Consider the following 23,696-nt stretch of genomic DNA (forward strand, 5'->3'; position numbering starts at 1 on the left):
TATTCTCACATCTGGACAGTGTAGGGCTTTCCAGAAGATCAGATGCTACCGTGGTTAAGTAGGAAACTGATGTGTACAGATTTAGGTTTTGGCAAGGAGATTCCAGCATACTGAGTGGAGGAAAGATCGGGCAGGTAGGAGGGTAGGGGTGTGAGCACATGATTAAGGGAAGAGTTCAGTTTGCTGGAAACTTCTGTGATTCAGGAGCAAGAATATTATGTCTTATGCTAAAGGATTGATTTGAGATTCAGGGTGCATGCAATGGGACTTGGTGATTTGTGGTCTCCATGAAGAATGGTGGAGCAGGGCAACTCAGTCTTTGCTCTCCCACACCATGTCACACACTGGAGAAAGCAATCTGCTGCAGTAATGACTTCATAGAAAGTGAGCTCATCAAGTCACCTTCTTCCAGCATCGTCATGAAAAGGGGGCCACAAAATTGGATAGGGAGGGCTCCCGCTCTCTGCTGCTATTTGTGGGGGACAGATGAAATAACAGAGTAGAACAGTGAGGGAACCAGCAAGAAATAGAGAATAAATCAAAATACAGGGCACAGAGTGTTAGAAGAAATGTGAATTGTATTTTGGCATAGTGAGAATAAGTTCACATTGAAATATCACATTCTTGAGTTACTTCCTTCATGACACTTCTTTAATCCAACATCACCCATACTAAACACACATTTCTATGCCACATGACATAAGAGTTTTAAACGTAAAATCTTAAACTGATGGTGTCTTACATTTGTATAACTTTCTGAAGATTATAAAATGCTTCTCCTGTATAACCTTGTGAAGAATTTGGGGAGATATTATTATTCCCCAGTTATAGCTGAAGAACTTGAGACTCAGGCAGGTAAAAAAATATTCCCCCCCCCCAAAAAAAACATTTTCTGGAAGGGGAAGACATTTAATCCATTTTTTTTGGCTTTTAATTTTTAAATTCCTAGGCTGGGATGAATTCTAATCACCAGTAATCTTACTCCAGCTGCCACTGTTCAATACAAATTAAGATTTCCTGAAACTAGTAAGTGAAAAGAAGTTGCTAGAGCTTGGTGATTGACAGGCCAAAAGGAGGCGAAGGGGAAGGGTCCACAGCTCTCTCAAACTGCAGGAGAGATTCCTTTGTGTGCTTCTCCCTAACGGAATCCTCCTATACTAAAACAGAGTTTTACTGGACATAATCATGGAGATCAAAATGATTCCCAGTGTCCAGGCTGATGTAAACCCAGATACGTAGAAACACACCAACTCACACACTGGCTCACGCTCTCACGTTTTAAATCCACGAAAGCCGACAATGCTTTTAGAAATGTCTGGCTCTGCTTTGCCTCTGCTCCGCTTGAGCAAACACTTAAGACCTGCAGACTTTGTGCTTAGTATGACGAGCCTGTTTCCAGGCCTTATTTCCCTTTGCTTTGCTCCAGGGGGATGACAGAAGGGTGCTGGCTTCAGCAATCACCAGGCCCTGCAATCTCCCAAGTTAATAACTGCAGTGAAGGCCATTTCAAGCTCCTTTCCTCCTTTAATTGATTTATTGGTGGCATATAAATGCCTGTTTCCATTTCTGTTAATGAAAGAGGCCTCTGATACGACTTTCACAGATTTACATTCTCGTCCTCATCTTTGGCAATATAATAAAAAAGTATTCAGAGCTCTTTCCCGAGGCAAAGTATAATTGCACTTGCTTTTACTTCCCAGTCCTTTATCAAGATGAGCCCCTGTAAGTAGGAAAATGCTGTTACTAAAATAAATGGCTATAATGGGCTTCGGATTTCTTTTACTTTGAATGTCATCTTCTGCTCTTGGAACTTGGGTCTTGTAATTGGGGGGTGAGAGGTATGAGCTCACTATTTTAGTATAATGACCAGCTGGATGCATTATCAGGGATTTGATCTCCCCTCCAAAGTACCAACCATAGGTACTTGGCTGCGACTGCCCATCACACTAGCCTGGAGACCTTGTAAAAATGCAAATACCTGGATCTACTGAAGCTGGGGTTGGAACGGAGCACTTGTGTTTTTAAGAGCACCAGAGGTGCTCCCGATACGCAGCCATGTTTGAGCTAGAAATAGAATACGAGTTGAGTTTGACCATAAACCTACCAGCAGAACATTAGGGTGGAATTCTTATGTTGTTTTGTTATATGTTTCTCTTGTTTGTAAGACCCACTTTAAAAATGTACCTTGAGCCCAGGGAGAAGATAATTAATTCTTTGGGGAATGTCAATATACCTAAACATTTACATACAGTGATATGGGTACCTAAAGAGGCAAAATTGAAGAAATAGAAAATGCCATTAAAAATTTGAGAAAACCATTTTTATTCCAGGAAGAACGACTCTGAGTGGTACTGTCAAGTCAGGAAGGGACTTGCTGTTCTGGGGTAAGAGTGTACCTGACATTTAAGGACATTTGGTTTTGTTTGCTTTCATTTGGTTTAGTAACAGGCTGGGACTCCTGCTCATTAGCACCTGCTATCACCCTCATCTGCCCCTTATTAGTAGTAATGGCTTAAAGATTTCAGAGCACGTCTGGGAGCAACTTGGCGTGGGTAGAAAGGAACCTTTTGGAAGGAAGATGATGAAAATCTGAACTCTGTAATGTGGGGTTCGAAGTTATTAAAATGTTTCTGAAGGATTGGGGAGCCCTGTCTAGGAGCTCGATTAGAAGGACCTCTTCTAAGGGGAGATCACTCTAAGAAGGTGGTTGTCAATACTGATGCTACCAGCAGTTCACTGGGACCCACGATTTTTCAGAACACCACCTTTTATTCAATATGATGTGCCTTTGGGACAATGGTATTGTGTGTGTATGTGTGTGTGTGTGTGTGTCTATATTTTTCAAGAGGAATAATGTTAAGATATAGCCACTTGGTCATGGTGGAACTATGGCAGTCCCTAACGCTAGAGAGAGAGGTATCTTTGTCCTCCTACTGGGATTGCTCAGTTCTTAGCTTCTGGGGGATAGGTGTTAGGAAATGACTGCCTTCTGATCATTTGGAACTTTCTCAATTCAGTGTATGATGTCAGAGTTCATAAACATAGGTCTGTTTCTTTTTCCTACATGTCTAATACTTGAAAACAAATAAGTGAAAAGTTCCCTCCCTCCATAAGTAGAAGACTGATTATTTTTCATTAATCTTGCAATGGGACAACCTCCATTTTGTAACAAAATTTTTGAGCCCCACTTACAATAGTGAGATTATACTGTATATATAAGAGTAAAACATTTTGTAAATGTTTGTAAATGTAAAGAGTAAAACATTTATAAGAGTAAAACACTTTGAAAAATTTTAAGATTGTAATTCCAAATATTGTTCAAATGACTGAGTTAACTTTAGCTTCTCAATAATGAGGCTTCCAAATGACAGGATGTATTAGCTGATTAAGCAGTGCAATGCTGTCGAGGCCATAGTTTAAGCTTTAGATCCTTTTAATGATTTGATAAAAGGTAAGGATACTCGCCCCACCAAAACATGTATGGACGTACATGGATACACAAATAAAGGAAGTATAATTGCTTATGTGGGCTGGGTTAGGGGAAGAAGGCCGGGAGTTGGTGAGAATCAAATGTAGCTTTGTTTTCTAGGAAGCACCAACTGTTGGCGAAAGAGAGCGGCCGGTCACAGTGGGTGTACCTGCAAAGCAACTGCCCAGGGAGACAGTGCCAGAAGGCTCATGGGGGTCTCTTGAGGCCGGGCAAACAGGAAAGATGTCGAGGAGAATGCAGTGATGGGCTCCTCACAGGGTAGAAGCCAGCATGCCTGGGTCTACACACTTAATATTCATGTGTCAGGCCGAAACTCGAATCTGATCAATCCAAAGTGCTTTAGGACATTATGGCATGACTCCTGGTGCTTGAAAGAATTCTAACTCATCTTTGTTTTGAAAGATCTTAAAAAGAGTAGTAGAAAGAGACAGGTACCCCTTGTCCAATTCTAACGCATTAAGGGGAAAAAAAAGTGGGGGCAGTTACTGACCCATGGGCCAATTGTTATCTGGGCTTCCGGGAGTGTGACTTCCAGGAGAAGAACTGGGAAAAATAAAGTGAGAATAAGTGTAGGACATGGCATTGAGCATCAAGATATGGGCCAGGGAGGCTTGTTTGCTTCAAAATGTCCATTTTTTATTTTTTAGGGTTAAGGAATGTTATGTGTGGAGACATAGAAAAGGCAGAGTCAGGTAAGAAAATTGTTTTCTGCAGTAGGATGAGAAAATCAGACTCTTTCTGGGAGAAGAAATAGTAATAAGATTAAAAGAATAACTGCCACAACACTATTTAAAACAATTATCATTTTACAAAAAAGCTCGCCCTGTACCAAGCATTATGCAGGAGTTTTCTCATTATGTTCTTAGAAGAACAGCATATGTTGATATTGGTATTCCCATTTTACCAACGTGGACACCGAGCTTCTGAGAAATTAAGTAATTACCTAAGTGACCAATTTAGAGTTTCAAACCAGACACATATGACTACAGAGCCACCGAGCTTCTTAAGACCAAAATGGTGTATGAAGTAAGACTCAAAGGAACTTCTCCTTTTTCTCTGAGGATGGTGGTAGTGGGACATTCCCACACATACACACAATGAACGAGGCCAAAGCATCACTGAAGACGTGCATTAGTGGATGCCAAGGGGAGTTGGGCGGGATGGTGGTAAGGGGTTGTGTGCTTGCACAATTTCGCTAAGGAAAGAGACCTACAAGTCATAAAGTGCATAGATCCTCTGCACTCCCTGCTTCAAGTTCTCCCACCTCTCCTCTCTTTTCATTTTATTCCCTCTTTCCTGGATCCAGATTCCTCTTCTTGCCCTTACTTTTCCTTTCCTTATCTCTGCTCCTTTATTCACTTTCTTCATTTCTATGTGTATTACGGAATATGACTCAAACCAACAAAATAAATGGTTAAGATTGAGAAAGAAAGACCAAGCAAGTATAGCGGAAAAGAAAACAGAATGTTATATGGTGAATAAGTTCTGTGGATCTAATGTATAGCATGGTGACTGTAGTTAATAATAATGAATTTTATTTTATTTTATTTTTTAAAGATTTTATTTATTTATTTGACAGAGAGAGAGAGAGAGACAGCGAGAGAGGGAACACAAGCAGGAGGAGTGGGAGAGGGAAAAGCAGGCTTCCCGCAGAGCAGGGAGCCCAACTCAGGGTTTGATCCCAGGACCCTGGGATCATGACCTGAGCCAAAGGCAGACGCTTAATGACTTAGCCACCCAGGTGCCCCAATAATAATGAATTTTAAACTTTAAACTTTGCTAAGAATCTTAAGCTTTCTCATCAAAAAAGAAGGTAACTACTTGAGGTGATGAGTGTGTTATGTCACTTGCTTGTGGGAATCATTTCAAAGTGTATAGGTATATCAAATCATGTTGTACACTTTACATATATTACAGTTTTATTTGTCAATTATACCTCAATAAAGCTGGGAAAATTAAGTTTATGCCCTTAAAATGCAAATTTCCCTGGGAGAACCCGAAAGTTCGCCTTGGTGTAATTAATTTGGTTGGTTTCTTCCTCTTCTTTTTTTTTTAGAGAGAGCGAGAGAGCATGGGGGAGGGGCAGAGGAAGAGGGAGAGAGAGAGAATCTTAAGCAGGTTCCATGCCCAACATGGACCCTGAAGTGGGGCTCAACGTGGGGCTCGATCTCATGACCCTGAGACCATGACCTAAGACAAAAACAAGAGTTGGACACTTAACCTACTGAGCCACCCAGGCGCCCCAACTCTTTCGAGATCAAGATGATGGGAGGGCAAATGGGGGGAGGGGATTAAGACAGGCAGGAAGGAGGATGTCAATAGGACCACTACCATCTTTTTACAGATTCAGAACCAATACAAAGCATGAAAAGAACACAGGGTCCCAAATACAGTCCATGAAAGATATGAAAAGATGAAAGAGAGTGTCTATTGTTTTTAAGCCCCCCTCCTCCTTACTAATTCTTCTGTATGTCTCTCAGAATATATTTGTGCCAGAACAAATATTTTCAAAGGGCAAATCTCAAGAATCCTAGATGGTAAAATAAGCTATTTTGTTCTCACTTAAAATGAGGAATAAGGGAATCTACATTTTCAGTCTAGTGTAATTTGTCGGTAGAAAGTGGAATGGAAGCTAACCCAGAGTTAGTCGGTAGAAAGTGGAATGGAGGCTAACCCAGAGTTAAATATTAAATTAATTAATATCATGCTATTTTTTCCTTTCTCTACTCAAATTCTCTCAGCGGAAAATATCTCGGCCTGATACAATATAAAACGACCCAGAAAACGGCAATGACATTGTAGGGACTCTGATGATTCCTATCCAGTAAAGTCACAGCCAAGTCTATGGGGTTAATATATGCACATGCCAAAATTAAATAGGCCACATGGAAAAGAAACAGGCAAAGTGTATGAGCTGCCAGAAGTTATGGCTGCAAGATCCCCAGCAGTAAACAACGGCATTCTGCACACCACGGTCCTTTCCCTGAGAGGAGGGGTGACTGGCCTGACAGGAGTAGAGAATGGAAAGAGAAGAAACAGAGGCAGCCCTTATTTCTTGCCTCTGGATCTGTTTCCATGACTTAGAAGCCTCTTCGTTGTGTCCCTTCCTTTGAAGAGGATTTGTCTGAAATTAAGGAATGACTGGAAGAAATCTCTGTTTCTTGAGAGAACCATGGCTCTAAGTTGGTGGTTGCCAAGAATTTTAGTGGGGAAGAATAGCTGGTGGGAAGGCGCCTTCTTTCTCAGTCTTGAATCTCACAGGCCCTCTGGATCATTTTGTGGAGGCAGAGGTATGAATGCCTTGGTCATGTGGCAGGAAGGGACTCTGAGATTCGTTTGTGGAGAATAATAACCAAAATAGTTAACAGGCATTAAGTGCTTACCATGTGTGGGTAGGCTCTGAATTATAAGCATTTTACAGGCATTGTCCTATTTATTTCTTACCCTAACTCTGAGATAGGTCATATTATACTACCTTGTTTTATGGAGGAGAAAACCAAGGCTGAAGAGGTAGACAGAATAATGGCCTCGCAAGGAGGCGCTGGTCCCAATCTCTAGAATTTGTGAATATGTTACCTTATATAGCAAAAGGGACCTTGCAGATGTGATTAAATTAAGGATTTTGCGATGAGGAGATTATCCTGGATTATGTGGGTGGGTCCAATGTAATTATGAATCCTTATAAAGGAAAGAGACACTTTGATGATGGAGGTAAGGCCCGAAGACCAAGGGATGAAGGTGGCCTCCAGAAGCTGGGAAAGGCGAGGAAATGCATTCTTCTCTCCAGAAGAAAAGCAACCCTGCCAACATCCGATTTTAGCAGTCAGACCCTTTTTGGACTTCTGGACCTCCAGAACTGTAGGATAATTGTTTTAAGCCACCAATCTGTGATAATTCGTTATGGCAGCAATGGGACCCTAATCCAGTTTGAAAGGTTAAGAAACTTCCACGCGATCACCTTGCTGGTAGCCACAGAACCAGGACTGACACTGCACAAGTCTCTCCAGAGGCTTTATATGGAACCGTCACGCTACAAGACCAACCTCTGCCTCCTTAGACTCCGCTAGCTCCCAAAGACCATTCAATCATTTACTGAGACCTACTATGTTATTGCCTAATGTTTATGATCCTATGTAATCCTCAGATCTGGATGTGTTATCATTCCTATTTTACAGATGAGAAGAGTGAGGCTAAGAGATTTTTAAAAGCTAAAATTTACACCTAGGTCAGTCTCCCTGACTGTCATTCCAAGTTTTTAGCTTTTTCATCCTACTGCCATATATGTGTGACCAACATTTATTTGGCATCTGCTAAACACCACCATAAAACATAAATTCAAATTTGAGTGCTTTGTCCCTCAGTAATTCTTGGACAAATCTAGATGGTCCTATAGGAGTCACTATACCAACTACGCTCTAGGAATATTCCACTCCAGATGGTTAGTGGTAGAATCTCTGGACACAAAGTTGCCATTGACACAAGCTCTTTCAATCTCAGTGGCTTAATGATTAGAATTAATTAGGCTACACTCTGATGCCATCTATATCAACACATTTAATTAGCTCTGATTGCTTACTCAATATGGTCAAATTTAATAGCAGTCAATCTAGTAAAGAATATTCTCAGATTATTAAAATATGAGATCACATATCTGACTATCAAAATAGAAGAATCATTAGAACCCCAAGCTACCACATATAAAAAATCATCTGGATGGCAGAATACCCTGCTCCTAACAGATACAATATTCTGAAACACAGGAGTTGCTAGCTAACCAAAGGGTCTGGAAATGAGGTGCCTGCTGCTGGGAACTTTATGATCCCCAGAAAGCCTATACCACAACGAATTGCATTTACCCAATTAAAAGACCACATCCTTGGGCGCCTGGGTGGCTCAGTTGGTTAAGCTACTGCCTTCGGCTCAGGTCATGATCCTGGAGTCCCGGGATCGAGTCCCGCATCGGGCTCCCTGCTCAGCAAGGAGCCTGCTTCTCCCTCTGACCCTCCCCCCTCTCATGTGCTCTCTCTCTCTCAAATAAATAAATAAAATCTTAAAAAAAAAAAAGATCACATCCCTTTATTATGTTATGTTATTTTTACCATAATATAAAGGAAGAAATGATATATAGTACAATTCTGTAGAAAACAGACCTGCCTAGAGGACCAGAAAACAAAGCTAATTATTGAGTCATAATCCCCACGTTAACTGGTAAATAGAACAAACTGAACACACACACGCGCGCGCACAATCACCCCGTGACTGTGACTTTGTGGTGCCCCTTCTTCAAACCACCCCCACTTCCACAGACACACGACTAGAAACAGTCACAGTGATGCCAAGTAAGAGCTGTAGCCCTTGAACAAAACATTTTTAGCCAAATAGCATCAATGCCACTGCGGGTATGCTTTTGAGATTGGAAAAGTCCATTCTTGTGATGCATCACTATATGTCTGCTCCGTGAATCTGTGAATACTGGAAGCAAGTGTTCCAGATTCATGCTCCAGTGTCTGCATTTATGGAAACAAGTGTCCCCGGACCTCGTGAGAACATAACAAAGGGTAATAAGCGCAGGCTCAGCATCCAAGACTGAACAAGCGGTTCCTTTTTAAACAAAGGCTTTTGCGGAGGGGTACTCAAGCCATTTCCTGCCGGTCTGGCCGCACAGACTAGCGCCCATCATTTCACTGTCATTTAATGCCCCAGAGCAGTGATGCATTTAATAGCACGTTGGTGACTTCAAAGACTTAATGAGTTTAAACTACTCATTGTAATGATTAGGTACTCAGAGAAATAACTACTGAAAAACTGTTCTTTAAAAGCGCCAAAAAACTGTCACAAGGGATTCTGGGACATCGGTTGTTGTTATATGTGACCAACAGTATCTTTCGAGCTCCCACAGTGTAGAAATGCATCTCAGAGAGGCTCCCTTCCAGCTGGGCTTGAAACATGAATCAGTCCTGTCTCTTACACAGTTACATCAAGGCAAAGCGTTTCAAATAAAATACAGAGCCTGCATAACATTTCAGGGGCAAAAAAAAAAAAAAAAAAAAAGCTTTGTAAGTAAAGGAGTCAGACCAAAAAGCTCCTCATTGTTATTTCCCCATTTGGAATATGTCTGTAATACGGCTTCCCAACTCTGTGGTGTCACTTGGTGAGAACAATGACACTCAGAAATCAAGTGATAGGTCCAAGGCTGCACGGTGAAGTAGCAACATCAAAACTTTTAAATTCTTGGGTCCTGGCTAGAGAGGCTTTTCAGTCTACAATATCGTATCATAGTGCCTTCACAAGTCAATGACACTTTTCCTCTTTTCTGATGCACTGATCTACTTCTTTGAGGTAGTTAATCTAGTGTTAAATGCTCTCAAAAACATTTATCAAGAAATGAATATGGGGTGTTAGAGATGGGGGTCGAGGGAGTAAAGAATGAGAACCTTGGAGTTCACAAATGATTGTTATAATCACAAAGGCCTGCAGAAATCTTCTCAAGCAGGCAAGGCCTGTGGAACCAGATGCCTGAAAATGTTTTAAACTTGAGTTATTGTTCTCTAAGGTCCATTAATAGTCTGCAAAGCAGCCAAGCTAATGAGTTCTTGAAATGACAGCTTTTTGAAGTTTGGGGTGCCTTTGTTCATACCAACTTTAGGATTATGCCAATATTTTCTGGAGGTGTGTAGGGGGCAGACTAGTTGTGATGGTGAAGAATAGAAAGAGACTAAACCTCTCACCTCCAAGCAAAAAGAAAAAAAAAAAGAGGTCATTTTTCATTTTTAAATATGTCACAGTATGACCAGTGTGCTTATTTTTAATATAGAGCCTGCTTATATCCTAATCACACAGAATCAGAGTCAGGTGTTTTTTAGTTTTAAAAGTTTAAGCTAATTGCGCAGTTTTTCTCTGCAAAAGTTGTCAAGAGTTACTTGCAACATGCTCTTGGCAACTTTTTCTAGCCCAGTATTCAATGCTAATCCTCCGTTAATGTGGTGCTCATGGCTCTGGGCTCTCAGAACCAGGACTGGCCCAGGACTGAGAGCCCTGCACGAGACTCTCGATGGAAGGGGCTTGGGAAAGAGGTGTTACTATTACATCGGCATTTCTTACTGTCAAATGCTCCCCTCTTTCAGACAGAGTAGACTCCTAAGAGTAGAGGCAAGGGACAGCAGATAGAAGGAGGGAATAAAGAGGTCAAGGTGCAGAGGGAGCAGAAGGCAGAGGAGCTAAAAGAGGGTGACCACTCAACCTCAAGAAAGGTGTCCAGGCTTGCCTTGCTTTACTTGGCAATGGGGATTTTAGTAAACCATGGGAGAGGAAAACAACCAATATGGACACCTTTGTTTTGAAACAAGCAGACATACTACATTGTTTAATTTCGGAAGTCCCTGGGGTCTTCTCACTAGCAGAGGCCGTACTGTGGCTGTCTTTCTTGGTTTAGATGTCATGCTTTATTATGGCAGCTTGTGATTACATGAGCTCATTTAGGAGCCATGCCTTTTGTATCTAATGGCCTCCATAGTAAATGAAGATGCATTCTGGCGAACAGCAAGTAAATGCAGGAGGGACTTCCCACCACCTTTAAAGTCCAAATCTTTAAAATGTCTTTGTAGGTCCTGAGCAATATGGCTCCTAGGTTCATTGTTGGCCCACGTCACTCTGTTCACTCCCTGCACTGCAGTCACTCATGGCTCGGGGCCTTCCCTTCCTTTGCCTGGAATATTCTCTCTTCTGTTCCCTGTGCAAATCCCAACACTTCTCAGCCCCAAACCCGGCCAGCTCCCATTAGTCTCACTATCCTAGGGCAGCCTTTCCTAATTTCGCTAATACACTCTAGCTGTCAGCTTTCATAATGCCCTCATAATTTACTTTTATAACAGTTATCACAATTACAGTCATAGAACATGAAATTGGTTTTTTGGGGTCTGTATCACTCCTAAGACTGTCAGTTTCATGAAGGGTGTGCAGCATCTCAGGGATGTTCATTAGTACCACTAGTGCCTAGAAGGAATGACTAAGGCCAAAGGAGGATCATTACACCGGCTGCAGGCCATTCTTGTGCCTTCCACTGTACAGAGGAGGAAAAGAGGAGCCACTGGAAGATTTCTGTGCCCAGGAGTTAAAAAATGCAAGTCGTAATGACAGAATATTAATCTGACAGTGTATGCACAGGATGAATTGGAGAAGCCTGGGAAGATTGGACTTGGAAGGTTCGGTGGTGGAACTTGGCTTTTCCTCTCTCAGAGCAGTTGTTGGTCGTATACACTGTTCAGAGGGAGGACCATACCATAGATGGCTCAGTTGTTGCTAAGAGAAACTACTTACAAATAAAATGAGAGAAATCATTCACTTTCCCTCTTACGGTTTCAAATATATTTTTGAGATGGGGAGATGTGGTAAAGAAGAACAGACTATCTGAGGAGGAATAATGAAGACTTCACCTCAATAAGTGAACTTTTGTGATTATTTCACAAAATAATTTTGCACACTTATATATAATTTTAACTTTTAAACTATAGGCTGTGTGTGGATGAGAACTTAGATAATAGCAACCTTCATAGGTATAATTTGACTCCGCCTCCCTCCTCATTATAAGATAGTTCTTTCTCTGATGATTAAGATAGTCTTTATATACATCAGAAACAAACAGTCCTGTTTCAGGTAAGCCCCAAATGGTCAATTTTGGATAACTCTGAATATTTCCAAAGATACCAAATATCCTCCAAATACTGATACTTTCACTATACAGGAATTTAAAAATGAATACAGATTAACTTTTACTACTTCCCCATTTTGAATGGAGTGAACTGCTTCCTGAGCCAAAGAAGATGACAAGTGTTGCCCCATGGCCTCTCATGCCCTTCTGGACAAAACTGAGGACATGCAGTACAGTAGGAAGAACTCATCATATGAGGAACAGGTAGAGAATTATTCCCCAGATTCTGTCATTTCTAGAATAAGATAGGTTTATTTTTTTTAAAGATTTTATTTATTTATTTGAGAGAGAGAGAGAGAGAGAGAGAGCTTGAAAGAGAGTACAAGCTTTGGGGAGAGGCAGAAGGAAAGGGAGTAGCAGACTCCCCACTGAGCGGGGAACCCAATGTGGGGCTTGATCCCAGGACCTGGGATCATGACCTGAGCTGAAGGCAGAAGCTTAACCCGCTGAGCCACCCAGGTGCCCCCAGATGGATAGGTTATTTTTAATGCAGGGTTTTGAAGCAGAATTTCCAACTCCATGGCATAGATGTCTTTTGTGTATATCTGCTATAAAGTTAAATTTTATATATTAAACACTGTTTTTCCATTGATTTCAATTTTTAAATGAGCAATAAATTCCAGAAGTAGTAAGGGCATAGGAAGTAGTCTTTGGGGGTGGGGTGGGATGAGGACTCTGTATGAAATACTAATACTAATACTACTAATACTAAAATAATAAAATCTACAGCAAAAAATTTAACTCCTTTTATCATGTCTTTGTGCTCTTCTTTATCATGTCTTTGTGCTCTTCTGGTGTACGCTGCTTGTCCCTCATTCTTAAAGTGCCTAGCATATTATAAGGTTGCCAGATTTCGTGTAAGTATGACTCAAATATAGGACATACTTCTACTACAAAATTATTCACTGTTCCTGAAATTGAAGATTAATTTCACATCCTGTAATTCATCTGACAATCCTATTGAAATAGCCTCCTAGACTCAGAAAATATTTGTTGGGTGATTTAATTTTCTTTACTTTGGGTTATAGAAAAGTCTCTTCCAGTTTGTGGATTTTAATTTTTGCCATGGAATCTTTTCTTCACATTAATTCCTTCACTGGAGCCAAGCATCTAAAAAAAATAATAACAGTTGCTCTGGCAGGGAAAAGAGGGGAAGGAGGGCTGAACACAGCCCACTGAGGCTCCCATCCTTTGCTACTGTTGAAAATCCATTTGTTTAGCCCAGACTCCTCACTGTCATGTGAGAAGAGGAGGCCCACGGAAGAGGGTGACTATAAATCCAGTGGCTTTGCTTTGCAATATGCAGTTCCTGCACATAAAGGCAACTCCGCAGTCCAGGAATGAGTTACACTCCTAAAGTTAATTTATAAATTTCATTATAGCACATTTTCCTGCTCAGAAAATGCTATAATGTTAAAGTTAGATTATTAGGTGATCCAACAAGGTAACTAAAAAGTGAAATATCTACCATGGGAAAATACTAGGGAAAAATGTAGCTATTTCACATAAATTATGGGTAAGATAGGTCTTCCTGTACTAGGCTAAAAGCCTAATGATCATGGTTTATATTAGTGAAACAGTGTAGAGGTAGGCAAACAGATATTTTATTGTCTTTTTTTAAGCTTTAGGGAGACTGATAAACCCATTGGAATCAGTAGGAGGCTAATCTGGCGGGCAGAGCAGAAAATGCAGAGAAACAAGGGGTGAACAGAGAAGCTGGGGCTCTGCTAATCTTTCCCAAACTCTTCAAGAGCTTATAACATTTGGAGAACATCTTACGTGACTTCATCATCCCTCACCTGCCCTATCACTTCTTCCTATAAAGTCACTAACTCTAAAGAAAGAGAAAAATCCTCCAATCCTAATATCTCTCCATTTATTCATTCATCTATTTATTAATGCAATAAAGAGTTCAATATGTGGGCCAGGCATTGTATGAGTCATTGGTGACATAGTGGTAAACAAGACAGAAATAGTTTCGGCACTCAGGAAACTTACAACTCATGGGGGGAGACAGACATGCAAATATGACTGTAAAAATAATGAACTATAATTGTGATAGTGATACCCAGAGAAGTACAATTACTGCAAACACTGGCTACCTAATACAGAATCATCACTATCAGCAGCAGTATTTATTATGCACTTACTATGTGCAAAGGATTTTATATCCCTTGTATCTACATTCACAGAAATCTTGCAAAGTATGGAGGTAGGTATTATTATTATCACTTTTCTTAAAAAAAAGATAATGGAAAACTTCCTTTTTTCTATGTATAACCTCGACTACCTTCCAAAGAAGCCACTGGAAAATCCTTTGTTCTGCTAGCATCTTGATGCATTTTGAATACGAAAGTTAGGAACAAGAACAGAAGAGAGCTAAATTTCTTTGTATAGCAAGAGGAAAAATATTTGTAGTTCCTAAGAAACAATCTGGAGTCATGTGTGAGGGGCAAAAAAGAAGAGAAAAAGTAAGAATGACATTGGTAGAGAGATGAAAAAGGCTGTGTGCTTCCAGCCCCCCTCACCCCCCAGCTCTGCCAGTCCTTGCCAATCCCATACCTGCAGTGAAGTTACCAGACATGTCAGTATTGAGTGGATTCTTCGTGGATGCTGGATAGGGGGTCAAGTCTCACTTACAATCTGATAAAGGGGGAAAAGAGAACACAGCTTGCATGCTATCAGAGCCAGACGAATAATAGGTTAAGGGACAGGAACTCCCAAGAATTCCCAAAGGTTGTGGGCAGGGTTTACACTTTCAAATTGGTTCACACCAACTTTATCTGACTCCCCAGGGGCGTAGGAAGTTCCGGCTGATAACTGGATTATCCAAATGAGGACATATGGACTCAGAGAGGTCCCAAAGCTAGTTATTGTATAAAAATTACATTTGAACCTAAATCTGACTTCAAGGTCTGTACTCTTCCTACTTGGTCATGCTTCCTCGGTTTTCTCACCCTGTATGACTCTGTAGGGAATTAGCTCCAGACTGACCAAAGTAATGGCTGATGATTCTCATGTCAGAATCCCCCAAAATTGTGTGCTTCTTTAATGCTTAACATCCAAAGTACTTTTACAGACATTACTTAATGTATGGAATTTTACTTCTTCTGAATGAAGAACTAAATAAATTGTGCTAAATAAATCCCAAGGGGTTGTTAGTGCTTTTTTACTACAAATCACTCATCCAGCTGTTCCTTCATGGGGTATTATCTGCCATATGCAGCTTTGCCAAGCAGAGACACTCAGCTGGGGAGCAAATGTAGAAGTTGCGTTTGCTGTGCTTGTGGACAGACATCAAGAGCAACGTGTACATCCTGTAGGCTTTGGAAAGAAAACTGGGGACATAATGTCCTGGTTAAAGCAAATGCCTACATTTATTTTTGGAATTATTTCTTGGAACTGGGAGATGAGTTTTTTCATGCAGAACCAAGGACAGGAAGCAAGAAGGTTAAGAAAATGCAAAGCCTGAGTTCTTAAAGCTCTACTAAACTTAGCTAGTGTGTCCTGGAGGTTTAATCACTAGGTAGAGTAAATCCTCAGCAGGTATAAATAAACTTCGGTTCCTTTTAGATCGTCTGCTTTGTTTGGGGAACCGCCAGACCTACAAGGGCCATTTATCCCAAGTTGCCATTTATGTCTTTCCACCTTGAATTTCCCATCTCTTGTCTCTGTGTCCTCATTTAAATGATATTTACTTTTAGAACTTTGAGAGTGCCTGGTATGCTGTTGAAACTGCTCTTTGAATGCCAACATGGAATAAGCCCAGCTTTCTTGGAAAAAGTTTAAAAACTGGAGTGTGAAATTCTTTTAATGTATACGAATCCCACAGCTGATTTTAGTGTCTGGAAAATATCCACCATTTTACCTACGGCACGCGCTCGGACGTATTATTCTCTGTGTTAGCTCTCAGAGCAGTGTTCGCAGAGCAGAGAGATGCGGTCGCCTAGATGTTTCCTTTGGAGGGCTAGAACTTTTGCTTGCCCCCTTGCCATTTCACACACGTGGCAACACAGAATGTCTCTCTGTTGCTCGACTGCACATGAAGTCGCCGTAGAGCTGAAGGAAGACAAACATTTGGGAGGGGAGGTTTGGCTATGGCTTTAGACATCCCTTAGTTCCAATCTCCTCACTGCCATGTTCTACCTGCAGGTTTTGGGGCGAATAACTTAAGTTTCTCTTACCCTCAATTTCCTTCTTTGACATTCACCTTCTGTAATTCTGTGAGGACTGAATGAGGTAATTTTGTCAAATGCCTGGCAATGTACCTTCTAGTTTCTGTCACTAACATCTGTCACACTGTCCTTCCAACATTCCCTTTCCTCCTTTTCTCCTGTAAATCTCTCTCATCATCTACTCCATGTGTTTGCTGTGGGGCTGACTTTGTTTCCCTTCAGACAGAGAAGTAGAATACCCCATGCCCCTGCCCCCACCCGGCCACGGTGACTGTTCAGGGCTGTGCACAGAACTCAAGCAGCTTTTTGCCACTTACTTGCTGGGATCTTGTTTGAGGTACTAAGAACAATTCCCTGCTGGGGATGCTGGTGGCCATCCTACTTGCCACTTGGAAAGTCCCTGTCCATGGGCTAGTGAGAGACCCGAGATCTGGTTATGCTGTTTGGGTTGGACTCAATAGGAATACAGTTAAGCAGAAACTAGCAGAGCCTGGAAATAGGAAAAGATGGCACTTTGGGGATGTCCTCCGGGTCTCCAGAGTCTAAACAAGTCTAAAAAGCCCAGGGTACCTGGGCTCTTTTTATTTATATCAATCAGTTCATCTTTTTAAACTGGTTGGAGAGGTATATCTTGCTGCAGTAGAAGGAGCCTATTATAATTCCCTTCTGTTCTCATGCATTATTTTTCTCAGATTAAAGAGAGGGCCTTGGGGGCGCCTGGATGGCCCAGTCAAGCATCTGTGTTCAGCTCAGGTCATGATCTCAGGGTCCTGGGATGGAGCCCAGTGGTGGGCTCCCTGCCCAGCAGGGAGTCTGCTTTTCCCTCTGCCCCTCCCCCTGCTCATGCTCTCTCTCTCTCAAATAAATAAATAAAATCTTTAAAAGAAAAAAAAAGAGAGGGCCTTGTTTTTTCCCCTCTCTTTCTCAAGATAGTTTTTGCCCTGATTCTTTACTATTTAGAAGAATTCCAAAAATTATACAAAAGAAAACAAAAACCATACTATTAGTGTTTTGGTTGATTCCCTTCTTGCCTCTTTTCTGTACAAAGCTGTGTTCGTATCGAGTATTCAATTCCAAATTCTGCCTCTATAACCTAATTTATATCACAGCATTGAAAAAGTAGCATATATCCACTGGAGAAAGCTTAGAAAACACAGGAAAGTAAGGGCAGAAATTAATGTATTACCCATAGATTAATCATTACTGACATTTTGTTTTCTTCTTTCTATCTTTCTTTTTAATTTCAGTATCAGGATTCAATGGTAGATGGTATTTTATTTAAAGGTATAGTCTCTCTCACTATTTATAAGACATTTTAAATGGTTTCATCATATAACTGTGCCATAACTTAATTTATTAAACAATCTATTGAATTTATTAAATTATTTATCCATTATTGGGCATTTAGTTGTTTTAAAAATGATTATCTTAATACTGATTAATATCCTTGCTTACAAATTTTTGGGCAAAAGTAGTACCATTTTACAGTTTGAAAAGCAGAATCACTAAGTCAATGCTCATAAGTATTTTAAGTCAATTAAAAGTATTATCAAACTGCTCTCCAAAAATTTGTAGTAAGTTCCACTCCTACCAATAATTTGTGAAATAGAATGAGAAATACCCCTTTGGTAGCTGCATAGGATTTCTTATCTATAGAATGACTTCAGCTGCTCATTTTTCCTGTTACAAGATATTTTCAATTTTTCACTGCTATAAATAAAGCTAAAAAAGAAATCTTTGTATCCATTTCACACTTCTCTAGGTGATTCCAAAAAGGAAGTTTTAACGAAAGGGTGTAACTATTTTCAAAGTCATTGATACTTACTGATATTGTCAAATTGCTTTCCAGAATTATTGTGTTAATTTATACTTCCACCAATAAAGTGTGAGGATGACTTCCAACCTCACTAGCATGACATGTTGCCACTATTCAAAGCAAAACAACCCAACAGCAAAATAGCTAAAAATATTTGCTCCTTTGAAAGGTTGTTACGGCAATGTTTTAATTTCTTCGATTAAAAGTGAAGTTTAGTATTTTTTCATATACTTTTACTTTTACTTGGTTGTGAACTACCTATTTATGTCCCTTTCTCATTTTACCTTTTAGTATTTTTCTACAGGGTCTGCACAAGTTCTTTATGTGAAGGCTACACACCTATTATCTCCCATATGTGGACCAGACATTCATTTTATGAATTGTTTCTATTACGTTTCACATACACTTTTCTGCGTTAGGATGCTGGACTTTCTTCCCCTGCCAAGTATGGCCATCTGCACGTAACAAGGGAAGGCAGCACAGAACATGGGTTAAGATCCGGAGTGCTTTCACCGGGGATAACAGTATCTACCTTTCAGGACTATTGTGAAGAATAACTGATACAGCAAACATCATACAGTTTCTGATGCCTTGCCCATAGCAAGTTCTTACAGGTGTTAGCTATTACTTATACATTTTCCTTGATTATCATTTAACCTAGAATTTTACTAATGGTATTTTTTGATGTGAAGAAATTGAAAGTGTTAACGTTGTCAAATATAACTTCTTTTTTCCATTATGAACCTCCATTTTTATACTTATAAGGCCCTTGCCTTTCACAGATCATTTAAAAATCCTTCAGGTATTTACTCAAAAGGAAAAAAATATATATATATTTAAAGATTTTAACATGAATGGTCATAGTGGCCTTATTTGTAATAGTCAGAAGCAAAAACCCCAATGCCCATCACTGGATTAATGGAGAAACAATAAACAAACACAGCAATAAAAATGAACATATTATTGATTCATGCAACGACATGGTTGAATCTGAAAATAATTATGCTGAATGAAAGAAATTAGGCAAAATGAGTATGCTCTGGATGATTCCATATAGAAAACTCTAGAAAATGCAAATTAATTTATGGTGACCAAAAGTGGGTCTGTGGTTGCTTGGGAATGGGGAAGGGGTGAGAAGGTGGCATTACCAAGGGGCATGAGGAAACTTTGGGGGATGTTGGAAATGTTAGCTATCTTGATTCTAGAGATGGTTTGAAGGGTATACACATTATGTCAAAACATTAATTAATACCCTGTCAATAATGGTTTATTGTCAATTACATCTTGATAAATCTGTTTTAAAAATTCCTCTATATTTTTTCTAATTCCCACAGTTTGATTTATTATAAGTATTTAAATCTAATCTAGTTGGAATTTATTTTGTAGTATGAAGACCTTCTCTTTCCCCATGAGACTTACTGCATAATAATAATCTTCCCTACTGATATGTACTCTGCCTTGTCTAGCATATATTAATACATATGTTAGTATTTGTTTATAACCCAGGGTTTTCTCTATATCAACACCCTCTTTAATTATAGTTCAACTTAATTATAATTATAGCTTTATAATATATTTAATAGCTGCTAAGAAAAGCTGCCCTTCATCCTAATTCTTTTCTTGCCTAACCCTAATCCTCAACAAGAGTCTTAGATCTTAGCATTACTGTCAGAAGAGAACATTTAAACCCAAAGGATTACTTTAATACAATTTTAAACACCAAACGTAATAAATGTTGCAGTTCAGAATGGTTTTTTTTATGTTTTAAGGAAAAGTATAAGCAGTAGGAAGCCCGAATGGAAGCAATACTCACTGAAGTAAGGAACGTCAGTGTCGCCAAATTGGAAACACCTGTTGCTGACGACCATCACCTCTGGCTTTGTTTCTCCTGCTGAGACTTTAACATCGGTTCTCACAGGGAATCAGCCAGGGGGAAGAGTATTTTTGATATCTCCGGGAGACAAGAAAGACAGCTAAACCCACGAGCAGTGTTGGATAAAGGAGAGTTGCAAAGACGATTGTGTAATACGAAGGCCAAACACATACCTAGAAATAGAACGGGGCACTATATTGGTAGGATAAAATTGTATATTGTTTGGTTATTGTGTGAATATGGAAGAGACTAGTTTGGAGGCTCATAATAATTGCCTTTTTCGATTTTACATAGGCATGAAGCATCTGCCTTGTTGCCTTCTGGTTTTGGCCATTTGAACTATTTTAAATCCACTCGTTTAGATGTTGGAGGTTACAGCCTTTTCTTAAACTAAAAAGAATTGCTTCTCATTTTTATTCACATTAGTTTCCCACATTGGGAATTACAATTCCTGACTATTCTCTTTATTCCAAAATGATTTTTTCATCAGATGCATACGAATCAGTGATTACTTTTGAGGAGTACAAAGAGAATAACCAGGCAGTTAACACTTATTAAATACCTCCTGTGTACATAAACTACTTTGAAGTATTAAGAAAAAAAGAGGATCCAGTCTGAATAATCTGAATAAATCCAAGAGCTCTTTATCTGTAATAGAAGTCTTTTAAAGACAAATTGTTATCATTGAGGAGATTTTTACGTTTGAAGGTGAGAGGGACTTTGAGTGAACAGCATGTATTAGTAAATCAGTAAATGAAAATCTATGCGTTGCTGGCTAACTCAGTGCCTCCAAGAAGTTCATTCATTCACCTCTAAAGAGGGCATAATGATGTCATCTCCCTTGCAAGATTATTAGGAGATTCAAATATAATGCAACCAAAATACTGTGCAAACAGTAAATCACATACACACGTTAGTTATTATGGTTAATAAAAGCTTATTACTTCTCCAGATAATAAACGACACATAACATTTGCAGAGATTACTTTGGAAACCCCGTGAATCATAACATTATCCACATAGTCCCTAAATGTTCAAAGAAACTATGGCCATTTAAGCTTATGGAGACGTAGCCATCTGAGATGAAGGTTGCATAGCAGAGAATAATATCTAAAGACAGATTTTCCCACCTCATCCCCCAGCCGGCCCTTCCCTCAGTAGCAGAGTGGAGGGAGGTCTGCTGGTCTTCTGCCTCGTCTTTCTACGGGGGTGGTCCCTAGGACATTTGCCCAGTGACATCATTGGCTAAAACACTGGTCATTGATAGACAAATGGCACTATGGGAGTGACAGATGCAGAAGACAAGGCAATTGCTGGTCACCCATCCTGAGGCTTTCCCTTGCTCGCTCTCTTCTGCAATCCCCTGACTCCTTCCAGAGTCCTCACATTTCTGCCATCCTGAGCCATGGTGTCCTCAAACCTCCACTGCTCGTTTCTCATGCACAGTCCACAGCAGTACCATTCCCTCCAGGAATTCAGGAACAGAGCTGTGCTTTCACTGTCTCTATCTACAATGGTGAGTACCTTTAATTCTGCATCTGTTGATATTCTTACTTCAGTTAGATTGCAAGTCACCTCATTTTCCATTAAATTATTTCTGTGCAGAGGATGACAGTCCCCCTACCCCCAACTAACCCGTGTTACAGGAAAACCGATCAGAACCCAAGTTTGTGTCTGACTTTGTTCTAGGGTCTGGTTGGGTTGGGTTCTGCCTGGAACCACCTGCATGACCTTGAGGACTCTGTTACCAGTCCATTCCCTTATGACTACGCCTTTCCTACTTTGGCCTGATTCCTTTTCCTGGCTGCTAGCAGCTCACTAACTCCCTTAGGTGATGCAAATGTCAGACCGCAATGAACAGATTGATATATTATGCAAATACCGAGCATGGAAGGGAATTTCACTGGCTTGCATTAGGACCATTAGCTGCAGTCATTCTCTGTCAAAAGGGCAGAGCTGTGTAGATGTGTATATGGAACACCTCTGAGGTACATATTTTGAGGTGAAAACTTCGAGTGCCAGTCAGACTGATTGATAATGTTTGGGTAGAAAGAGGGTTCCTCCAATTTATAATGGGCATGCTCGTAAACAAAGCTTTACTCAAACTTACATGTGAATAAAGCCAAAGCTGCCCTAACAATCTCACTATTTCTGAGCAGTGTTGTGTAGAGTAACATAAATAGCACAACATCTTCTAAATCTTATTACATAATAATAATTGCTAGCAGCTTTAAGAATTTACTATATGTCAACTATTCTGTAAGCACTTTGTAAGTATTATCCCTTTACCTATAATAGACTTTACATAGATTAAGAGTAGGTAAGATGGCATAGTGGGTGAGCCCACTAACTACAGCTCTCTTATTAAGTGTAAGCCCTTGGGGAGATTAGTTAACCTCACTGGCCTTGATTTCTTCATGCATAATTTAAAGGTGATATATAATAAAAGGCTCATGGGGTTGTTGTAATGATTAACAAAGATAATAACTGTATGTATTCAGTGATTTCTATGTGCTAGGTATTGTTCTCTAAATGAGGATTCATTAGCTTAAAATTAAATGAGTAAACTAGGGGCGCCTGGGTGACTCATTTGGTTAAGCATCTACCTTCAGCTCAGGTCATGATCCTGGGGTCCTGGGACCTTGCTCAGTGGGCAGTCTGCTTCTCTCTCCCTCTGCCACTCCCCCTGCTTGTGCTCGTGTGTTCTCTCTCTTTCTCTCAAATGAATAAATAAAATCTTTAAAAAAAAGTGAGTAAACATGTTGGGAATAGTATCTGGCACTTAGAAAGTGTGCTACTTTATTACATTAGAGAATGCACAACATGGTCAGTACATTGCTATTCTCTGCTATTTCCTCCTCATCCTCTTTGCTTGGTCCTCCTGATAGCCAGACTACTGCAGATCCTCTTGGGCAATACCCCTCTCCTTTTTTCAGCTCTTTATTGTCAAGCCAACATTTCACTTCCTCCACTTTATTCTGCATTTTCAACACTCTTTTCCAACCATGGTGATCATAAGACTTTGGAAGAAATTGAAAGTAACTTCTTGGAAAACATTGGAGGCCCTGATGCTGGAAGTAACAACTTCTATTATCTTCCAATCCATAAGTGAACCAGGATATACTGCCAAGAGAAAAAAAAAATCCACCTCGATGGGCAAAGGCAGGAGAATAATAATGTACCCAAATCAGAAATTTATTTAGAAGACCTGTTTCCACAACGATAAAGGGAACTGTTTTGACCTTTCTAAATGAGCTCTAATTATATATTTTAAAAATCCTTATGTGTTGGAAAGAAAAAAAAATCACTCTATGTCCTTATCAAAGAACATTAAAGTTTTAATGAAAGGGATACTTTCATAAAGGGATAATTTCAGAAATATAAAGTATTTCTTTATAACCTCCATTATATCACATCTCCAAATAATATTGTGATGTGCCACATGCTTCAAGAACACAGATGAGAGTAAGTGGCACTTATTTCTGACAGGATGATTTATGCAAGTTGGTCTTGTTAGGAAAACTTGCATATTACAAGATAAGCTCTGTTTCCTTGGCAGCAATACTCTTGCTATAGTGTTGCATGCAGTTATTGACAATTTTCAAGGGGGCTTAAAAAATAAGTCAGATATTCTG

At 39.9% G+C, this 23,696-nt stretch overlaps 1 protein-coding gene across 23 annotated transcripts in view; it reads right to left on the minus strand.

Moving 5' to 3' along the window:
- Positions 1–23,696, minus strand: part of DTNA (dystrobrevin alpha) — a 343,646-nt gene that overhangs the window by 128,538 nt on the left and 191,412 nt on the right. Inside the window, exon 3 of one of the 23 annotated variants that reach the window (XM_054510330.2) lies at positions 20,002–20,234. The exons of the other annotated variants lie outside the window; for them this stretch is intronic. The gene's annotated coding sequence lies outside the window, so the exon portion shown is untranslated. The remainder of the gene's footprint in view (positions 1–20,001; positions 20,235–23,696) is intronic. 23 annotated transcript variants of the gene reach the window in all.

Source organism: Mirounga angustirostris, unplaced genomic scaffold, assembly GCF_029215605.1.
Source record: "Mirounga angustirostris isolate CCGP_5_RB_7025 unplaced genomic scaffold, mMirAng1.0.hap1 SCAF_14, whole genome shotgun sequence".
NCBI classification, from domain to species: Eukaryota; Metazoa; Chordata; class Mammalia; order Carnivora; family Phocidae; genus Mirounga; species Mirounga angustirostris.